The sequence below is a fragment of the Bombus bifarius genome, unplaced genomic scaffold (assembly GCF_011952205.1).
Source record: "Bombus bifarius isolate JDL3187 unplaced genomic scaffold, Bbif_JDL3187 scf7180000009590_frag, whole genome shotgun sequence".
Lineage (NCBI taxonomy): Eukaryota > Metazoa > Arthropoda > Insecta > Hymenoptera > Apidae > Bombus > Bombus bifarius.
Genome location: NW_022885216.1, coordinates 1 through 7,932, shown reverse-complemented (window position 1 = coordinate 7,932; position 7,932 = coordinate 1). Strand labels below are relative to the sequence as shown.

The 7,932-nt window shown below is 40.3% G+C and overlaps 1 pseudogene; it reads right to left on the bottom strand.

The window, feature by feature from the left end:
* Positions 1-582: 582 nt before the first annotated feature.
* LOC117215419 lies at positions 583-6,652 on the bottom strand (annotated as a pseudogene).
* Between the last annotated feature and the right edge of the window lie 1,280 nt (positions 6,653-7,932).

Here is a 7,932-nt window from a genome sequence, read left to right as displayed (position 1 = left end):
ACTCGCAAGATCGTAACCACGCACTAAATATCTTGCAAAACTAGTAACCACGCTCTGCTACCATGTTAAGGAAATTCGAAGATTTGGGAATACAAATTGTTGACTATATTTCCCATACAACAGTTATACACCTATATTCCTCTCTAAGAACGTCTTGCACGCACGCTGGTTGCCAACCGACTAGCCTAGATTCTTCTAACATCTGGCAACAGTCTTTTGTCTCCACTGAGTCCTTGACGCCCTCTAACCCTTACACACACACTCTCATGTACAGTGTAAATGTATCACTTCCCTAACAGAATAAAATAATCATACATTTTTTTTTCTTCAACATTTGTAAAATACGATATTATCAAGATCACCAAGCAGGTAATCTTCAATTCTTAATTAATATAATAAAAAACATAATTAATGATTGTTTGATGGTTTTATTATTATCTCTATAATACAAAAGCACAACATCGTGTCAACAGTTTATATAGTTCGTATGTTTCTGTAGGAATACACAAATAATAGTTCTCTATCACAACGTAATCTAAAGGGAAAACCCTAACTAAATGACAAAAATATCGGTAATAACTGGAACTAATGAATGTTAAAAGCAATCAGTATATTCCATACAAACTTCCATCAACACGATTCGTTCTTCATTCTCTCAACACACTAAGACCGCAATCTTTAAACGCTTATAAAACCATAAGCAATCGTGAAGTTTAGAATTCGCTAACTGGGCGTCTCTCAATCCAGTGTTTGATCTTGGGCAGAAGGAGGACCTTTTTCTCCAGCAGCTTCAGATTCTCGTAATTCTCGATCAGATCAGACTTGTACATAAAGTTCAAATAATCGAGCAGAGCAACGAATGTTAAATCAGCCCAAGAGAGAGTACCATCGTAGAAGTAGCCGTCATTTTCCTTCACTTGCTGGTCCAAACGTTCTAAAATGAACGGCAGCGTCTCTTCAGCAGCCTTGCGTTTTGCAGCTTTGACCTTCTCGTCCTCCTCATAGTGGAAGGCGGCAATTTCTGAAAATTTGTTTTCAGTTAAATACTATTCGCTAATGTTATACTAATTTGAATACAGTGTTGTGCGAAATTTAAATGATACTGAAGATAGAATTACAATCCTTTTTAATCCTTTGTCTTGTATTGTTGACATACGTGTATCGTTCGATTAAATCAAATATTAAATCGGATTTCAAGTAATAAATACCTGAACAGATATGTACTATCTGTTATCAAGATTCTCATATGATTTGAGGTGGTATGGTGATAGGTGCGTAAGGAACTACTCTTGGTGTTTTTAACGAATAACAGTTTATTAGGACTGATCAACAATCAGAGTTAACAATTAACGATCAACAATAACATTTAACGGACAACAGGTAACAACTAACAAATAACGATAGACACCGAGATGTCGTTCGTCGCGTTGCTATCGAAAAGGGCCGAGGAGTTACACTTCTAATGACGCAAGCCAGACTGACTCTGCATTTTGTTTTTCTTCGCGCAGACCTTCCCTTCGTAGCCCATCGATATCCCCACTCGCGTGCATTCATAAGATGTGTCGCCTGTGCTGGCACGAGTATGCTCTTCCGAGAATTCGGCGGAAAGAGTGTGAGGATATCGATGACAGATTGGGCACATCGGTGTTGCGCTTTGGTGGCGTCGCGCTTTGTATCTGGAGCCGTTGAAAAGTTCCGTGGCCCGTGCCGCCACAGATTTATGCAAAACAGTACTGGATACTCACTATGACGAATATCATGAATAGTATCAACAGTGGCATCAATATGAAGATTTGCCCAGTCAGTCTTTCCAGTTAAGTCATATTGTTTGGCTAAGTAACGGCAAATAGCTGTAGACTGAGCAACCTTCCTTCTATCAGCTACGAGCATAGGAAGCAGGCCATAAGGAGTCACTAAAAACATACAACTAATAGAATCAAAGATTCTATCGAACAAACAGATTATGATGCTTCTTAAATATCTAGCTTCCTGTTATCTGTTTTGGAAAGATATAATTTAATTTATTGATAATTTATCAGCAAACGAAGGGCATTGTCTCCTTAACAATACCTATTGTTCTCCCACATATCTTATAGAGCAGTTCTCTGTGGAGTGCCGAAGCGTGCAGACGTGTCTCTAGTGCCCAGCGTAGTCCGAAAACAACACGTGTCGCCCAACCGTCGAAAGTGAACACAGCTAAGTGTCCCTTACGCTTTAGGGAGAAGAAAATCCCACGCACCTAACCCCAACCGAATACTAGCCTCACAGCCTCACGACTAGTTGTTCATTCCGAATTAACTAGCTCGATGATGGCCCAACACCCGCGACCAGGCTCACCGGAGCAGACTCGCAGCTACCCCGAGCTACCCCCCCCCGTGGCAGAAGTCTAGCAGAACTCACCGCTCTAACGACGCTAATACTACAAAGAAAAGGAAAATAGAAACAGCAACGCAAATAAACACACACAACAGATTCGCCGTATTGGAATCCTCAAACGACGCCATGGAAATCGTAGAAGCGCCACCAAACCAACACTCACAGAGAATCCCCCCTCCCCCACCAATATTTGTGGACGACGTCATTGACATACAGACAATGACCAGGTCCCTAGAGAGAGATACCAGCAAGGAGGAATATAACCTTAAGATAAGCAACAATAGAGTAAAAATACTGCCGACGAACCCAGAAGCTTACAGAAAACTCACCAAGACACTCAGGACCCTGAACGCCAACTTCCACACCTACCAACTCAAACAGGAAAGGCCTTTCCGTGTGGTCCTACGAAACATACACCACTCAGCAGACATAGACGAACTCAAATACGAACTCTCAAAACTCGGCCACGAAGTCATCAACGTAAGTAATATAAGGCATAGAGTCTCGAAAGACCCGTTATCCTTATTCTTCCTAGACATTAAACAAAAGCCGAACAATAAGGAAATCTACAACATCAGTCGCCTAATGAACGCGATAGTAAAGATCGAACCACCGCTCGTGAAAAAAGAAATAGTGCAATGCAAAAGGTGCCAAAGGTACGGTCATACGCAGAAATACTGCAACCATACTTTCCGCTGCGTTAAATGCGCAGGCACTCACTCCACTGACCAGTGCGCCAAATCACCGGAAACTCCAGCGAAATGCATCCACTGCCAAGGGGACCACCCTGCCAACTACAAAGGCTGCCCAGCATATAAAACACTATACACGAACAGGTACCCTAAGCTCAGAGCAAAAGAGGTATCCAACCAAACACCCAGCCCGCCGAAATTCACGACTACCCCAACCCCCTCAACCAACCAAACACCCAGTCCTACCCAATTCATCTCCACCTCAACCTCCTATGCCCAAGCAGTACAAGGCATCCAAAATAACCCGAACAGCCAAAGGAACCTTCCCCAAAACAGTGTCCCCAACCCACCTACCACAGACAACTCCTCAAGGCTTGAAAAGCTAATAGAGAAACAATCAGAGCAAATAAATCACTTGCTATCGCTACTAACACTCATCGTGGAAAAATTAGCACGCCCCGGCTCAAAATAAAACCAAGGCGCATAGCACTCTGGAACGCCAACGGTCTAGCGCAACACAAACTTGAACTAGAACTCTTCTTAAAACACCAGCAAATCGACGTAATGCTCGTATCGGAAACCCACTTCACCGTCAAGAGCTACCTGAAAATAAATGGTTACAAATTCTACCATACCCAACACCCCAGCGGAAAGGCCCACGGTGGCACCGGAATAATAATCAAAGCAAGTATTAAGCACTACGAACTTCCATCATTCCAGAAAGACTACCTACAAGCAACAAATGTAGCAATAGAAGACTGTCATGGCTCAATCACCACCTCAGCAGTATACTGCCCTCCCAGACACTCCATCGCCAAAGAAGACTTTGATAACTTCCTGGACACCCTGGGCAATAGATTCATAGTTGGAGGAGACTATAACGCCAAGCACACCAAATGGGGCAGCAGACTGGTTACAGCAAGAGGCAAAAACCTCTTAAACAGCATAATAAACAACAACCTCAACTACCTCACCACATACGAACACACATACTGGCCAACTGACACCAACAAAATACCCGACCTTCTCGACTTCTTCATAACTAAAAATATCCCATCAAGACACGTCCAGATCAACTCCTCGGCTGATCTCTCCTCTGATCATTCTCCCGTGATAGCAACAGTCAGTTCAACAATCATCGAGAATACACCTAACGGCTCCATTCACATCCAACACACCAACTGGCAGCTCTTCAGAGAAGTCTTTACACACTCAACCTCAGCCTTCACCCCACTAAAAACAAAGGAAGATATCGAAGCAGCCACGGAATACTTAAACACGAGCATAATAAACGCAATCCGCCTCACCACACCGACAAAGGCATCTAACAGCAAACAAGAATATCCCCAATACATACTAAAAAAAATAGCAGAAAAACGTAGACTAAGAAGAGTATGGCAGACCCATAGAACACCGGAGGACAAACGCAAACTTAACAACGCAACTAGGAAGCTATCCAGAACCTTAAAAATCTATAAAAACGACTGCTTCCATAAATACCTCGCCAGCTTATCCCCCACAGCCGACGCCAACTACTCACTATGGAAGGCCTCCAGGAAACTCACACGCCCCCCACAAATAATCCCACCTATCCGCCGTCCGCAAGGTGGATGGGCGCGAAGCCCTACAGAAAAAGCCGATCTGTTTGCTAAACACTTGTCAAAAGTATTCAAACCCCATTCCCCCAAAGCCGCCGCGGACGTTACCGAATACCTGCACACCCCCTTCCAAATGTCCCCTCCTATCGAACCCTTCTCCTCTGCAGAGACTATAGAAACAATCAGTCGCCTAAACCCCAAGAAAGCAGCGGGACACGACCTAATAAGCAATAAAGCAATCAAGGGACTTCCCACAAAAGGGATAGCACTCATCACATCGATTTTTAATGCTATCCTTCGCCTGGAACACTATCCTAAGGCCTGGAAAATCTCATTGATTACCCTCATCCCTAAACCCGGTAAACCGATATACGAAACCTGCTCCTATCGCCCAATCAGTCTTTTACCTACCCTGTCCAAACTATTCGAGAAGATGCTCACGAACCGACTCCTTCCAATCCTAGAGAACTTGAAAACACTCCCAGATCACCAATTCGGCTTCCGAAAACATCATTCTACAGTAGAGCAAATCCACCGCTTAACTCATACGATCAGCCAAACACTTGAAAAGAAAAAATATTGCTCAGCGGTTTTCCTAGACATCCAACAGGCATTCGACAAAGTATGGCATGAAGGGCTACTATACAAGATTAAAAAGATCCTACCTCACCCCTACTACTCCATCCTAAAATCTTACCTAACCAATAGACAATTCATGGTTAAATGCCTAGACGCCACTTCCGCAACATTCCCAATAGAAGCCGGCATACCCCAAGGTAGTGTCCTCGGACCCATACTGTACTCCATCTACACTGCCGACCTACCCATATCAAACGATATAACAATAGCGACATTTGCAGACGACACAGCGCTATTAGCTACCCACGCAGACCCGGTAATAGCCTCATCCACTCTCCAGCGAAGTTTCGACTCCATGGAAAAGTGGTTTCACAAATGGGGCTTCAAAGTCAACGAAAAGAAATCCTCACATGTAACCTTCACGCTCCGAAAACAAACCTGCCCCCAGGTCACCATCAACAATGCAACAATCCCTAGCAGGGACACAGTCCGATACCTGGGCATGACCCTGGACAGGAGACTAACGTGGAAGACACACATCTCAGATAAAACGAAGCAACTAAAGGACAAACTAAAAAAACTCTATTGGCTCACGGGCCGACGCTCCAAACTAAACATACAGAATAAAATTACCCTCTACAAGACCGTAATAAAACCTGTCTGGACCCACGGAATCCAACTATGGGGAACAGCAAGCAACTCCAACATTGAAATACTCCAACGCTTTCAATCGAAAACGCTAAGATCCCTAATTGACGCACCTTGGTATGTAACCAATGAAACAATACACCGCGACCTCAAGATACCCACCGTCAAAGAGTAAATAGCAAAATATAGCGACAGATATAGCAAAAGAATCAACAAACACCGAAACCCCCTAATCACTGGACTACTCGATACGACGGACCAGATTCGCAGGCTGAAGAGGCACTACCCGCTAGACCTAAACGTTAGATTCATTTAATTATCCAAATTAAGCATTTGCACCTACTTATAATACTTATAAATTATACCTATCTATAATAAGTATTAACTTATTGTAAATAAACAGTCATGTCAGTGCGCTACGCCAGAAAAATTACTGAAAATTCTCAACGCGAGAATTGATTGTAATTTCAACAAATAAATAAAAAAAAAAATCTTATAGAGCAATGGAGAGTAAACAATAATCTCTGTTATACTCTGCATAATTGTGTTCTACTTTATTTAGCTACTTTAGTTAAATTAGGAAAGATGAGATTTAAGAAACAGAACTTCTTTAAATTTTAAGCTTACAGGGCTTTATTTCTGGCCAGACGTCCTTTTTGATACGTTCATCTTCAAATGGAATACTAGCATAGCTGAAGAAGAACGGATTGGTTCTGCCAATGCCGTAACTGGGAAGTAAGTCAATTTATAGAGCGGCATCTTCCTGGAAGTATAATATATACAAAGTAAAAACGAAGAATCATTGATGACAAGAATTATATTATTACAAATTATGAAGTATAAGACAATTTAAGTAAAAAGCATCAACTACTAACTACTCGCATAGCTATTTGTATCTTTATATTTTAATATAGCTTAGATATAAAAAGAATATTATTTTTGGATGTAATAATGTATAAACTTGCGCCAAATATTATAACAAAATATTGCACTTTCTATTTAAGTAGGATAGACATATTACCGGCAGCATATCTTTTTTCTATAGCAATGAAATTGTTTATAAAAAAGTTTATAAGAAAACTATCAATTAATGCAAACAACGCATTTCAAAATATTAATTACATTCGCGCGATTCGTTATCTCTAGTATTAATTTAACCATATGGTTCTATACACCCAAGACCCTCTAACAGTAATTTAGTACCATTACTAGTCGTATGTACAATGTATGTTTGTATGCAACTTTCGTAACTACAAAACATTCAGCAGTGATTATATATTCTTCCAAACATAAGAAACATTTTCTAATTGCATACTTAAATTTATCGATCAATTATGAACATATGATAACATTTATTTCTTTCAACTACTAATTTTCAAATCCTCTGCTGTTCCGTTAATTGAACGACGCGCCGACTTTTCGTACAAGTATCTTGTATCTTATCTGTATTATTTAGTTATCAATAAAGAAGAAACATTTTCTAATTGTATATTTAAATTTATCGATCAATTATGAACATGTAATAACATTTATTTCTTTCAACTACTAATTTTTAAATCATCTGCTGTTCGGTTAATTGAAGGATGTCGGCTTTCTGTAGAAGTATTTCATATTTATTATTTAATTATGAATAAGGAAAAAACATACAAAATATAGTTTTTAAACGGTTTATTATTTATAAAGAGAAACTTTGACTCAGGATATATATACTATATATATACTATTTACTTACAATTTTTTTTTTAAGACTTCAAAGTCGAAACAAGCACAGGAAATTTCCAAGCCGGTTAACAGAAACTTGAATGAGACAAAAATAACCTTTAGATCTCTATATGTTCTTCTTCCCCCCTGTTGCTTCCACGTAACTCTTATCCTATTGGTGGAGCTGTGCTGATATGTGAAATTATGACTACATAAAAACATCCGGAAAGACTCATTGAATGATTTTATAGTTTAAGGTTAAATAAATTTCCATAAATTAAAGTTGAAAATTTATGAGAACATGTTTTCTGTAACAAAACTTAGTAAAAACAAACTAG